We start from the raw sequence: 16,059 nt of genomic DNA on the forward strand, positions 1-16,059 counted from the left end.
GATCCAGGAGAGAATTCCTCGCCAATTCGTCGTTGATATTGTCATCGGTGTTGTAATTATTGTTGTTGTTTTTTTATTGTTATTCCGACAACAGTTATTGTTGTTGTGCTTCTTATTGATTAGCCGTGAAGTAATCTGTTGATCGAACTGACATATTACGATAGAGTATTCCAGCTGTGACCATTGGTCTTTTCGAAGGCTACAGTATACAATGCATTCATTTTAAGGAGAGTGTTAACCTAATTTCTGGCGGGGTCAACGAAAACAAACAGATTCCCTCCACTTAGACAATGATTGTGCTTTATTATATATGTACTTTGAAGCATAAACATAATATTTATTTGGGCATTAACTGTTGTACATACACAGACACAGACACGCGCATGCACACCTATATGCACATATCTTACATTTGTGTGTGTGATATATATATATATATATATAGAGAGAGAGAAGAGAGAGAGAGACACACACACACACACACAAACATCTATATATGTGTGTGTTAATATGTATATATATTTATATAATATATATATATATATATATATCATGATGTTATGTATGTATGTATGTACCTGTGTTTGTCCGCCAACCATCGCTTGACAGCCGATGTTGGTGCGTTTACGTCCCCGCAATTTAGTGGTTTCACAAAAGAGACCGAAGTGTGTACGTACGCCGCTATATGTGTATATAATATAATAAATGAAACAAAAACGCAATAGAGGATAATCTGTCTATCTATCTATCTATGCATATCTATCTATCTATCTATCTATCTATCTCTCTCTCTCTCTCTCTCTTCTCTCTATATATATATATAATATATATATAATTATATATATAATATATATATATTATTTATATATATATATATATATATATATTATATATATATATATATATATATATATATATTTATATTATATATATATATATATATATATCTATATATATACATACATACATACATACATAGTATATATATATATATATATAATATATATTTATATAATAGATACATACATACATACATATATATATATATATTATATATATATATTATATATACTATATATAATATATATATATATATATATATATATATAATATATAATATATATATATATATGGGCAAGTATTACCCGTAAAGGAATCCTAACGAGGAAACCGTATACATCCACAAGAGCTCAAATAACCCCCCGATGTAATTACAAACCTGATTTCAGGCATTGGAAAACACCTGTCTAATCTATCGGCCAATAGAGAGTTGCCCCCACTACAACGATGCTTCGGCTAGAAGCCGGTTTACTGATCTCACGTATGTGAACAAACGCCAGATGCCCTCTCTCCACCCCAAAAGGATTAGGAAAAGGAAGATTATATGGTAAAACCCCCACTTTCAACCTAGAATTTTCCACCAGGAGCTTTCTATCATTAATTATCAAACACTACCCCAGAGGCCACAGGTATTACAAACTTTTCAGTTCCCATAATGTCAATATCGCATCTAAAATTTTCCGCATCAACAGACGTAAAAATGCACCCGCACTACCCCCAACTCCAACCTGTAACTGCTGAAACCCCACCATGTGCCCTCTAGAAGGATCCTACCTCTCAATTGCCGTAGTATACAGAGCCACCCTTACCCGATCCGATGGTATTACTAGGCACTATACAGGTATGACAGCTAACGACTTCACGGGAAGATACTCCCAGCTTATCCACTCGTTTTCTCTAGAGAGTCTGTGACTTCCAAGATTCTCCTTGTTGATTCTTTCTTGTGTAGAGATTCTGTCTTTTCATTGGTAGAAAGGGAATATGTGAAATTTGGGATTTTTATCTCTAGCGCAAGAGTCTATGTGGCTACTTAGTGGAATTTGACGGTATTGTGGGAGATTTATCTCTTCTTTATGGACCGCTACTTTTCTACGAAAAGGAAGGCTCGTTTGTTCAACATAATTCTGTTGGCAACCGTCGCATGTGAGAACGTAGATGAGGTTCTCGGAGGAACATGAGAAGTTGGTCTTGAGTTTAAACTTTGTTCTTTGTTTGAAAGTAAATATGTTTTAACTGATGGGGTGGATGTAGTGTGTGAAGTTTGGCATTTGTTAAGAGTTTTTTCAAAGATTTATGTTGCCTTTTGCATTTAAGGATTTTATGCGTATTGATAATATTATTCACTTTGGGGTCTGTGGACAGTAAGGGGAGGTTTGATATATATATTTAGATAGATACATACATATATACATAGATATATTCTTTTATTTGTTTCAGTCATCTGATTGCGGCCATGCTGGAGCACCGCCTTGAGTCGAAGAAATCGGAACGAGGACTTATTCTGTCTAATCCTAGTACCTATTTTATCGGACTCTTTTGACGAAGCGCCAACTTACGGGGGCGTAAACAAACTAACATCGGTTGTCAAGCGATTGTGGAGGAAGGAACTGAGACACACACACACACACAAATATATATGCATATCTATCTGTCTATCTATCTATCTATCTATCTATCTATCTATCTATCTATCTATCTATCTATCTATCTATCTCTCTCTCTCTCTCTCTCCTCTATATATATATATATATATATATATATATAGAGAAGAGAGAGAGAGAGAGAGAGAGAGAGCTTCTTTTAGTTACGGTCTACCAAATACACTCACAAGGGTTTGATCGGCTCGAGGCTGTAGTCGTAGACACTTGCCCAAGGTGACACGCCGTGAGAATAAACCAGGAACCATGTGTTTAGGAGGCAAGTTCTTACCACACAACCACGCTTGCGCCTATTCATACATCTCTCTCTCTCTCTCTCTCGCTATATATATATATAGCAATTAAGGACAACTACTTAATAAGGAAAACTTAACAAGAAATTGTCAGGTAGACAGCGTGAAAACCTCATAAGAGAATAAATTTCGAAAATAATTATTTCCTAATTCGTGGCTATATTTTCAAATTGATAACAGTAAAGTCAATTCAGTTACAATAGTAACACTTCAGGTCGAAAATAAAAACAATAAAATAATTAAATAAATAAATAACCGTATATAAGCTTGTGAGAAAATATAAATATATAAGAAATACGCAATTTTACAATAAAAATCGAACGAAAAATACAATATCTTAACAAATATATTCTGTTGACTAAATCTTTAAAGTTAATACAGAGGACTTATTATATATATATATATATATATATGTGTGTGTGTGTGTGTGTGTGTGTGTGTGTGTGTGTATGTGTGTGTGTGTATGTATATGTATTCATTTTTCCATGTTTACATGTAAGACTTGTGCCACTTACACAGGTATGCAATAATTCTACAGAATTTGGAATATTCCGAACAAAATATTCCATTGGTGTTCTGTTTTTTTATCGAATGTTTAGCTAAGGGATATTTATGCCTCATATCTTGAATATTCAAATTTTGAGGTCTTTGTTCTTTGACGATTCATCCACATTTTTTTGGACAATATCATCATCATCATCATCATCATTATTACTATTATTATTATTATTATTATTATTATTATTATTATTATTATATTATTATTATTATTATTATTAATATTATTATTATTATTATTTACTTTTAATTTGCATATTTGTTACACTCACCTGCCGCGGCGAAACACCCAGCATCCTGGGGCGAGTGAAGGATAAGAGGTGTTACAGAATGACTGAAAGCTTGAGCAGAGAGAGTGGCAAGGACAGGAGTGAAATGTCTTCATGTAGTACAACACAGGCATTTAAATGGATAGCTTTTCTAAGGATGTGGGTAGTACTTGTCAGCATAATCTTTTGGATTTCTCTGAGACATGGTTCTCCTGGGATATTATCTAGATGTTCCTGACATCCCTTTCTTATCATGCCTAGGGCGCACAATCACAGAAAAGTTTTCACTTTAAGAAACTAAATCGTTTGTCTTTCAATTTCCAGGTCCTTATATTTACTCAATTTGTCAAGTACCTTTACAGATATATTTTTATCAGTAGGAACGTTTACATGCATTAGTCTACAAGTATTGTCTTCCCTGTCTTTAATGATTATGTCTGGTCGATTAGCCTGGATCATTCTGTCAGTTTTGACAGGAAAATCCCAGAGGATAGTCACATTTTTATCTTCAATCATTATTATTAATATCATTATTATTATTATTATTATTATTATTATTATTATTATTGCTATCATTATTATTATTATCATCATCATCATCATCAACATCATCATCAACATCATCAACATCATCAGTAGCAGTAGTTGTTCTTGTTCGTTGTAGTGTTGTTGTTGTTGTTGTTGTTATTGGTAACGGTGGTACTGGTAGTTAATCTGTGCCTCACCATTCGAGAAGATCTATGATTAAAGACATTCCGGTCACGGCATTTCCGTCTTATATTTTCAGATATTCTGTAATTCTAAGACTTACGCCATGACAAATATATATCCGTTCTTTCTTTCTGTTAAAACATTGAGGAATGATTTGAAGGAAAGTTTGCAGTTCTTTTTAATATGTTGATAGAGACGGTCGAAAACTCGCACCACATTTACTAATTGTAGTAATGGCAATAATAAGTAGAATTAGTAGTAGTTGCAGTACCAACAACAACAACAGTAGTAGTAGCAGCAGCAGCAGCAACAGTAGCAGCAGTAGTAGTAGGAGTAGTAGTCTTGTTGACGATATATTGTTGTTGTAGTAGTTGATGATGATGATGATGATGATGATGATAATGATGAATATGATGGCGGTGGTGTTTTTTGGGTGGGGAGTCTTGTATCTTGGGTCTCAGTAAACAGACTGTCAAGACGATCACCAAGAAAGTTGTCACATCAAAGACCTACCAGACGATACTCTATATTTATGACCAAACAACAAAGAGTTAACTGTTTATATAAAAACTTACTGAAAATACAGCCATTTTATTGCTTCTTATATCTACGTTTCTTCTACAATCTGCCGCTTGTCTACATGTAAGTCACACACATACTCACGCGTACACACATGCGTACACACACATATGTGTATATAAAGATCGATAGACAGATAGCTAGCAACATAGCTACATATATGTATTCTCTATCTGGTTATCTATCTCTGAGAGTGAGTGAGAAACAGACACATCCATAAACAGCTTGTAGAGAAGAATAAAGACAATAAAATTCTGTTCGCTATATATGTATATATATGTATATGTATTTATATATGTATATGTATTTATGTATGTATATATATATATGTATTCATGTATATATATATAAATGTGTGTGTATGTGTATATCTATCTATCTATCTATCTATCTATCTATCTATCTATCTATCTATCTATCTATCTATCTATCTATCTATCTATCTATCTATCTATCTATATATCTATCTCTCTATATATACATCCGGACATACATACATATATACACATATATATTTCCAGCCAGCGGTTCAACCATGATGCTCCTCACAAAACTGTACCAAGATCTCTGTTACTGATAATTTTGGTAGATCATCCTTTAATGTTATGTGTCTTCCTGTAATATCCAACTAAATGAGTGATCTTTCTACCTACATTTTGTACACATTCCCCTCTCACACACGTATATGTATATACATAGATACATACATACGCACACACACACACACACTTTCTAAGCGTCCAATAAGACTATACTTGTTCCACGTCCTCGCGTTGTTGTGTTTTTCCTCTTTGTTCATGTTTGCAGTAACTATATATAAATATATGGATGGATTCACCTTCTCTGTGAAGCTAACAAGCTTTTTTAAAGCCTGTTATAAGACTGCATCATCATTAGAGAACTTTGGAAGTATGCTTACATTCTAAATTTGCTTTTTATAGAACTATCTCCGATACTTCATGAGTGTAGCCTCACCCACTAGGATGCTTGGAGAACTCATATGTGTTTTGGCTGATGAGTACGGGACACTAGTATTTGCTGCAATATTTGCAGCTTTTAATAAAGCTTGTCTTCGTATGAAACAATTGTACTGAAAAACTAATCCATTCTTGTTGCTTTTTTCTCGTTTATGATCACCCCACATTATTGTATGGTTAATACCATATAGTTTTCTGGTGCATCTAAGTTAAGTACCGCATTCAAGTGAATTCAATAGAACTCACTTGAATCTTAATTGCTTTTACTATATATATATATACATATTTATTTCACATGAGATCCAGAAAATTCTCCGTATAAAGACAGTAGAGCTCAAAAGATTCAAACTTAGACTCCAATTTAGTGGATCGATTCCACAAGGTAAAAACAAGGCTAAAAGAGTGCACAAGTTGAGCGGGTAAAGAAGAAATTATGCGCGGATAAACAAATTGCATACATCAAATATCTTTATATATAAAAGTACGGTTGTGTGCTGTCTGTCTCCACCGATTTAGATTCCTAACTACTCCCACATTTTGCGGTGTAGTTTAACCAAAACCGGGTATCTTATAGTCGTGATTCATATCGAGCCCTTCTGGGCATTAGCGCGCGTCTACGATGAGTCTACGATTTAAAAAATAATTTACCATCAATTTTTCCCATTTTAATGCATTTTTGGCATATATAAGGGAAGTAACTCTCTAAAAATTTATTATTAAATCTCAGAATTTAAAAAGCTACAGTAACACACCCCTTTGTGGTTAGCCATATTGAGATGGCTATAATACTTTACATCTAAAAAAATGCTTATATAGTTATTTCCCTTACAAACCCGAGCAACGCCGGGCGATACTGCTAGTATTAAGTATATTAGTTCAGGTATGAAAAACAAAATATGTACTACATGGAAAATAGTGAGCAAGAGAAATAATATTCTTAGGATTATAAACCTGGAAAATTACAGGGCAAGTTATTACTCCTGGAAAAGTTCAGGATAACTCATTACATCTGGTAAAGTACAGAACAAGAAAATTTTAACTTAAAATATTGCAGCTAAGGATAAAATTTCAAATAAAATAGAGTTAGAAAATATTGGCCTTACTAAAACTAAAAATTTTATTACAAATTATTACTTCTATTTGTTACTACTTGCTACTTCTATTAAAAATTAAAAAAACAACTCAAAAAATTTTGCACTTTAAAATATTCATTTTTAAAATTATTAATTAATAATTAGAAGGTTGTAAAATAATAATAGTGTACAATAAATAGAATAATACAAAAATTAGTTATATATTACAGTCAAATCTACCTATTACAATAAATTCACAGAAAAATTTTCTTGAGTTATTGTCAAGTCTTCACATTTTTAGACTTGATCCAATGCCTATTGAATTTACCGACCATATATACGATTCTACTTTGCATTGCATAAAACGTTAGCTATACAGGTACTTCTGGCCCTCATTTTGAAAGTATTCTAGGGTATCAATATTTTAACAAAATGATGGTACCTTTTATAATTATAAAGTTACTTTGTAAATTAAAATTGAATAATTTTTAATATTCAAATTTTACCCTTAGCTGCAATATTTTAAGTAAAACTTTTCTTACATTATTTACATTATTTGCAATTGACGGATATTTTCCCTCATCTTATTATTATCATTATTATTATTATTATTATTATCATTATTATTATTATTCAGGTCACTGGAATCGAACTCGGAATCTTGGAGTTAGTAGGCCGCGCTCTTAACGCCAGGATTCCGAGTTCGATTCCAGGCAGTGACCTGAATAATAATATTATCACTCTCAAATTCCAGAAACAAAGACTCATAACTCTGTATTCTTTTAAAACTTCATTGCATGAGATTGATACCATGAAATTCCTCGAACTGACTTCTATCGTTTAAGTTTAATTAAAATATAGTTTGTTTTTAAAATGAAAAAGTTAATTATACTTAAATCCAATTTTTTACCTTATATTTTTTTCATAATATTTTACCTTAACATTTTTGATATGAATTTTTGCTGCATGAGAACAAAACTATGAAATTCCCCATGCTTTCTTCTATCATTGAAGCAAAGACAAATATAATTTGCTTTTAAAATAAATACAACAGCTATTTAGATCTAAACTTGATTGGTGGCATTACTTACTCTCTCTCCTATAATGTTGCTACAAATTTTGATGTAAACTTTTTCTACTGGACCAAATCTCAATATTTTTTGTGCTAAAATGTAGCTAGGGACCAGTCCTCTTCAAAAATGTTGACAGTTTTCAAATTGATTAAGAACTGAATTAACTACAAGCTCTGAAAGATGCTGCGTATGAATAAATTCCGGCCTTAAGAATATTATTCAACTACTAACGCTGTTGAATGATATATATATACATGCAAAATGAGAGAAAGCAAAAAGCTGAGACTTTCAGATGATGAATTGTTAAGTGTAAATATAAAGATATTTATATTAATGGGTCCAACTTGAACGGAGTACAAATGACAAACAAAATTAAAGGGGTGGAAGAAAGGTGTTACAAGTAAAACAGTTGTTTCTGGGGGCTTAGCGATCCCCATTATGCCGGGTACCTTCTAACGATACGAATTAAAAGTCAGTTTTTTTGGGTTGCATCTCGGTTATATCGATATAATTTAGGATAAATAATATAACAATAATTCTAGGATGGAATTTGGAAATATATAATACATAGCTACGTACGTTTCCACAAATAACATGATTTTGACATCAGAGTCCGCACCTTGGGATACCGATGGAGGTGTGTATGGTGGGGTTGGATTTATTTACTACTTCTTCTTCAGATTTTAAAGATGGTCATTCATTCAGCAGATTTAGGAATAGTAGTACATCTTTTTGTTCTATTTCATTCAAGACCTGACGCTCCTCAATAAATTCTGAACCTGTTAGGTGGCCAGCTGCTACACGGTGGGGTTTGTGACCAAATTCATTAATACAACCCCCTCTTATGGTGACTTAGCCAGTGTTTCTGCTGTTGTAGTGTGTATCAAGCTTAAACATTGATATTTTCATTTATTTGTTTGCGTTTTTCTCCATTCTATAATTAGTTACCGCTTTTCAAAATATTTTTTCTCACATTCAATGAACGATATTTTGTTTCTATGCTTACATGATATGAGTCGAGGCGTAATGGCCCAGTGTTTAGAGCAGCAGACTCGCAGTCGTAGGATTGAGGTTTCGATTCCCAGACCTGGTGTTGTGAGTATTTGTTGAGCGATAACACCTAAAGCTCCACGACGTTCCGGCAGGGAATGGTGGCGAACCCTGCTGTACTCTTTCACTACAACTATCTCTCACTCTCTCTTCCTGTTTCTGTTGTACCTTTATTTCAAAGGGCCACACATATACGCACACAAGTTTATATACATATACACACATGACAGGGTTCTTTCAGTTCTCGCCAGCCAAATCCACTCACAAGTCTTTGATTGACTGGGGGCAGTTAGACTGAACCAGGAACCATGTGGTTGGGAAGCAAAGTTTTTTACCACTCAATCGCGCCTGCGTAGTCGCAGAGCCCCCTATGAAAAAAAACACTGTTCACTCTAGTATGCCGTGTCGCACCATTTCTTATATACTGCACTGTATATGTTAGAATAACAGTAGCAAAATCATATACAAATCACACACTACCAATGACATCATTGGTTGATTCCCTTATCGGAAGCGTTAATCACTATTCTAGATAGGCAAGTAGTGCTGATTATATGTGTATTCCATCAGAGCTGAGTTGCAGTTGATGCATAGCAACAACAACAACAACCAAAATAGAAATAATAGACTCGATTATGAAACTGAAACTAGGACTGTGCAATTTGCAAAATCGGAAGAGCGTCAGACAAAATGTCTTGCGGTATTTAAGGCGCATGGTGAAGGTGCATGGGACAGTGGTTAGTGCGTCGACCTTACGATCATGAGGTTGTGAGTTCGAATCCCGGACTGAGCTGCGTGTTGTGTTCTTGAGCAAGACACTTTAATTCACGTTGCTCCAGTTAACTCAGCTGTAGAAATGAGTTGCGACGTCACAGGTGCCAAGTTGTATCGGCCGTTGCTTTTCCCTTGGATAATACTGGTGGCGTGGAGAGAGAAGGCTGGTATGCATGGGCGACTGCTGGTCTTCCATAAACAACCTTGCCCGGACTTGTGCCTGTCCAAAGGGTGTCTCAGCATTTAAATTACACTTCTTTAAGTTCTGAATTCAAATCCCGCTGAGATCAACTTTGGTTTTCATACATAGAGTGGATAACATAAAGTAGCAGTTAAATAAAACCTCATCCCCTCAATAATTGCTGTACTTGCGTAAAATTTAGAAACTATTATATAATTTAATCGGAGTGGATTGGCTGGATCGATAGAGCACTAAACTTGTGGTATTTGTCTGTATACGAGTATATTGGAAAGTCAAGCATCATCAAAGTTTCATTTTACCTTTCATTATTCCTACGGTTTATAAATTGAAGTGCCGGTCAAGTACTAAAATTTGTCGCGTAACACCTGTTTCTGTGTTTCGAAGTTCTGAGTTCAAACTCCATCGAATTCTACTTTGCTTTTCATAATTCCAGGATCAATAAAATGAAGTGCCGGTCAAGTACTAAAATTTGTTGCGTAACACCTGTTTCTGTGTTTCGAAGTTCTGAGTTCAAACTCCATCGAATTCTACTTTGCTTTTCATAATTCCAGGATCAATAAAATGAAGTGCCGGTCAAGTACTAAAATTTGTTGCGTAACACCTGTTTCTGTGTTTCGATGTTCTGAGTTCAAACTCCATCGAATTCTACTTTGCGTTTCATAATTCCAGGATCAATAAAATGAAGTACTGAGTCCATAAAATCCACCGTACCCACCATCCTACAAATCTGTAAATTTATATCTATGTTAGAAACCAATTTCCAGTATTTAACATTCTGAGTTCAAATCATAACGAGGTCTACATCCACTTTCATCCTCGACCAGTCAATACAATAAAGTACCAGTCAAATATGTACTTATATTGGTTTAATTGACTACGTCTCTAACGCCCAAACGTGAGTCCTTGTTCCGCTGTAAGAAATAATTATACAGCTTAAAATATATGTTTTCGAATGAATGTAGTTGCTAGTGATATCAAAACCACACAAACATTGATGGTGATATCGCAACTATGTGCTGTGACCTTTTGGTGTATTGGTACGAGAGAAAAAATTTTCAGCGTTTCTTATCCATAAAATAAGTTTATCCATAAAATATGACCATGTAATATTGCTAAGATCGATTTATTCGATGATATCAACTAAGCCTATAAAAAAAATGTTGTCCTTGTATCTTATAACAAAAAAAATCATGTTTATATTCTGTTTGTCATAGAAAATTATATACAACTGACTGAAACGGTTCATATATGCATACGCAGACAGATACACATCTAGACAGCAGGAGACCCAGACATAATATATGTATGTATGTGTATGTTTGTGAATACATGTATATGTATGTATGAATACACATACGCACATATACAGAGATATATATGTATGTATATAAATACATACATATACATATACATATATATATATATATATATATAATATATATATATATATATATATACATATGTATGTCTGTATGTATATATATATATATATGAAAGTTTATATAATAAAGTATGTGTATGTGTGCTGTGCACGTATATATGTAATATGTATATGAAGATATGTGTATGTATGCATACATATGTGTAAATATACATGTATATATGTGTGTATATGTAAACATGTATATATATATATATATATATATATATATATATATATACATATGTATGTGTATATATATATATATATATATATATATATATATATATACATACATGTGCATGTGTATGCGTGTGCCTATATATGTACATATATATATATATATATATATTATATATATATATATATGTATATATAATATGAGCATATATAGACACACGCATACAGATGCACACGCATAAATGAGTGGATACATAAATATACATGCTTATATAACATGTATTCCAACTGTCTGTGCGCATACACGTATATGTGAGAGAAATGCATAATCTGGTTTCGATTTTTCCATTCGATTTGTCCCCATTGCCCTTCAGAAGGACATGAAAGTCACATTTCCATGCCGGCTAAATAAGTAATTATAATCCGCCCCAACGCCATCAACCTCGGCATTATCAATAGTGTATTTATATTAATATGAAAATGATAATAATGATGATGATGTGATGATGCTGTTAATAATAATAATTACCATTGCAGTATATGCATATGAATATATGTAATATATGCATGTATTCAAGCACAGACACCTATGCGGGGTGTAGGTGCGTGCGTATATGCATATGTATATATATATGATATATATATATATAGTATATATATATATGTATGTATATATATATATATATCTATATATATATATATATATATATATGATATATATATATATATATAATATATATATATATATATATATATACATGTATATATATGATATATATATATATATATATATATATATATATATATATATATATATACATATATATATATATACATGCATGTATATTCAGACATATATATATATATACGTATATATACATGTATATTCAGACATATATATATATATAATATATATATACGTGCAAAATGCATATATATATGTATATATTATATATATATGCATATATATATATATATATAATATATATATATATATGTATATATATATATATATATATATATGCATCATTGATGCATATGTGTAGACATGTAACGTACATGCATGATGCGCAAGAATGTTTTAAGTATATATATATGCGTATAAGCTTATATATGTGTGCGTACGGAGGTTTTTGCATGTGTGAGTTTTGAGGGTATGTGCTATTATGTGTGTGTGTTTGTGTGTATGTGTGAGTGAGTGTGCACGTGTATTAAAATTACACCAATATTGCATAGAAATAGGGATGATTATAAAGGCTGAAACATGCAATTTTGGATAAAAAAATATAAAAAGCATACATACACGCATGCGCACACACATATTTACACGCGCACAGACACGTAAAAATATATACAAAGATGCATATATATATATATACGTATATTATAAATACGAGCGTGTGTATGTATAGAAACATGCATGTATATACACATTGGAAACGAAAGAGCCACACAAACATAGTAACGTAGACATACAGCACTCGTACATACGCACGCACACACACACAGATGCACACACACACATATGCACACACACACACACACTCACACACCTGTGTAAGATATGCAAAATTTCATTAAAAGGAAATGAGATGGATAGATAGAAAGCTAGATAGATAGATAGATAGCAGATAGATAGATAGATAGATAGACAGAATGAGAGAGAGGGGGAGGCGGAGGAGGAGGAGGAAAACAATAAGAGAAAGTGAAAGTAGAAAAGCGGGAAGGGGATGTAGCAACATTGAATAACTACATATCAGGCAGTACATTTTGTATGCAAATAATCAAGGACAATTTTTTTTATAGCCAAAATATGCACGAAGACTGGAATTTTAATCCTAGAGAATCCCTGAAAAACATTTCATTCGAGGCAAGAAGAAGATTTCAAAGACAGCCAAAGATATGAAACAAGGAATATTCTATGTAGTTAACATTTACGAGAAATTATCTTTGTTAAACTAAAAACAAGAACTACAGCGAAGAATTTTTTTCTTTGCTGTAACTTCTAATTATATATGTAGATGTGAATGGTTGTGTAAGTGTAAATGGAATCGCGTAGGCTGATTGTGTTTATGTCGGCTTGTATGAGCGTTTGAGTTTGCGTGTGTGCGAGAGAGTGAGTATGTATCTAAAAGTGTGTGTGTGTGTATGTGCGTGTGTGTGTGTGTACGAGCGTGTGTGAGTGTGTGTGTATCCATGTACTCACATTTGTATGCATACGCATGTATATGTATATGCTTTTACACGCTCTCATATATATATATATATATATTTGTGCACATAAACACACACATATATACACATACACACTGACACACATATATATATATATACATACAACTATATATATATATATGTATATATATACATACACACACGCATATATATAAATGTGTATGTATACATACATATGCATATGTGTGTGTGAGTGTATATACGCATACACATATATACTATGTACAAGCAGACACATATAAATACATACAAAACATAAATACATAGATTCATGGATATATACCCAGAAACATACACGTATACACACATGCATAAATGCACACATTCAAAGATGGATATATGCATATATACATACATAAGTACATACACATATATATACACACATATCCACAATACTAAAAATGCATGAGTATATTTCCTGAAGACTGAAGAAGACATGAAGTGCAGCATCTCTTGAACTCATGACCAATACATCACACTAGACTTCGAAGGCTTTGCATATGCAATCCAAGAACACGAGATTGCTACGAAATACCAGTAAAGAACGAGACAGTGAAACTCTGACCTAAAATATAGATTATCTCATATTTCCGAGGGAGACATCATACATGTGATTAGCAGCAGATCAAAAATGTTATCAAGATACCAATTCCTTATGCGACATGGCGTTATCGCTAAAACAATACACAATGCCATTCGGCAGAAAAAGGCTGTCCTGGAATAACTTTAGAGAATTCCCTTGTTATTGAATACACATACAAACATCGACACAAGAAACACTAGTGGAATATTTCTATCAAAACATCTGTCAGGTGTTAATATAAGAGGCTTGATATTGTTGTTTGGAACATACAAGAAAAAGCATTTACCATCATAGGGATCAGCTATCTTGCTGATGCGGATGTCTCCTTGAAAATCAAAGAGAAACATAACAGCTACGGACAACTGCTTCGAAAACTCTTTTACTCTTTTACTTGTTTCAGTCATTTGACTGCGACCATGCTGGAGTACCGCCTTTAATCGAGCAACTCGACCCCGGGACTTATTCTTTTTAAGCCCAGTACTTATTCTATCGGTCTCTTTTCTCGAACCGCTAAGTGACGGGGACATAAACACACCAGCATCGGTTGTCAAGAAATGCTAGGGGGACAAACACAGACACACAAACATACACGCACACACACACACACACATATATATATATATATATATACGACGGGCTTCTTTCAGTTTCCGTCTACCAGATCCACTCACAAGGCTTTGGTTGTCCCGAGGCTATAGTAGAAGACACTTGGACCAAAGTGCCACGCAGTGGGACTGAACCCGGAACCATGTGGTTGGTAAACAAGCTACTTACCATATAGCCACTCTAGCTTTTTTGTAACTAGATAATATATTCACATTTATACCAAAAATAATTGGTGCACTTTGATTTATGAGTGAATACCTAAGTGACAATTTAGATAAGATAGGGATTTTAGAGAAAGAAATCAACTAACTCGCAAATTACGAATACACTCTGCTGGCAGAACAGTACAGTTATGCTAAACTGTAACATTGTTTTTCTTACCTACATTCAAACAATGGAGGTTTGTATTTTTGTTAGAAAACAGCTCCTTCCTCAGAGGAAGAACTTAAATAATTTCAATCAGAAGATAACATACACACATACATACATTCACGCATGCATGCATATATACATGCATTGTGACGTCAGAGATGGTTAAACTACAAAAAAGCCTTTGACTGTTCCTTACTCATGGATGCTTGAAGCCCTTCAACTTGCTAAAGTTTCAGTGAGAATAATGAAAGCCATACCTGACCTGACTTCATCGTGGGCCACCATCTTGAAATTAAACACAAAGAGTGACTGTATTATCACCGATAGAATACAGTATCGCAAAGGCATATACCAAGGGGATAGCCTCTCTGTGATGTTGTTTATACTTTCTTATTTTTTTACTGCCCACAAGGGGCTACATACAGATGTTGTTTATACTTTCTGTAAACCCCTTGTCATTCATGTTAAGGGAGCGTGAAGGATATCTCACTGGTTCACAAGGATTACAGAACTACCAGAATTACTGTTTCTTAGTGAATAACATAAAATTTTATGCAAAGAATATGCATGAGATGAAAAAGAGCTTTGACCTAGTTACAACCTTCC

At 33.3% G+C, this 16,059-nt stretch overlaps 1 long non-coding RNA gene across 1 annotated transcript; it reads left to right on the forward strand.

Moving 5' to 3' along the window:
- The first annotated feature begins 1,746 nt into the window (after nt 1-1,746).
- LOC118761899 lies at nt 1,747-13,803 on the forward strand. Its single transcript, XR_004997723.1, has 3 exons — nt 1,747-1,823; nt 10,016-10,022; nt 13,793-13,803. It is a non-coding gene; the product is annotated as an uncharacterized LOC118761899 (long non-coding RNA).
- Nucleotides 13,804-16,059: the final 2,256 nt, after the last annotated feature.

Source organism: Octopus sinensis, unplaced genomic scaffold (assembly GCF_006345805.1).
Source record: "Octopus sinensis unplaced genomic scaffold, ASM634580v1 Contig18515, whole genome shotgun sequence".
NCBI lineage: Eukaryota > Metazoa > Mollusca > Cephalopoda > Octopoda > Octopodidae > Octopus > Octopus sinensis.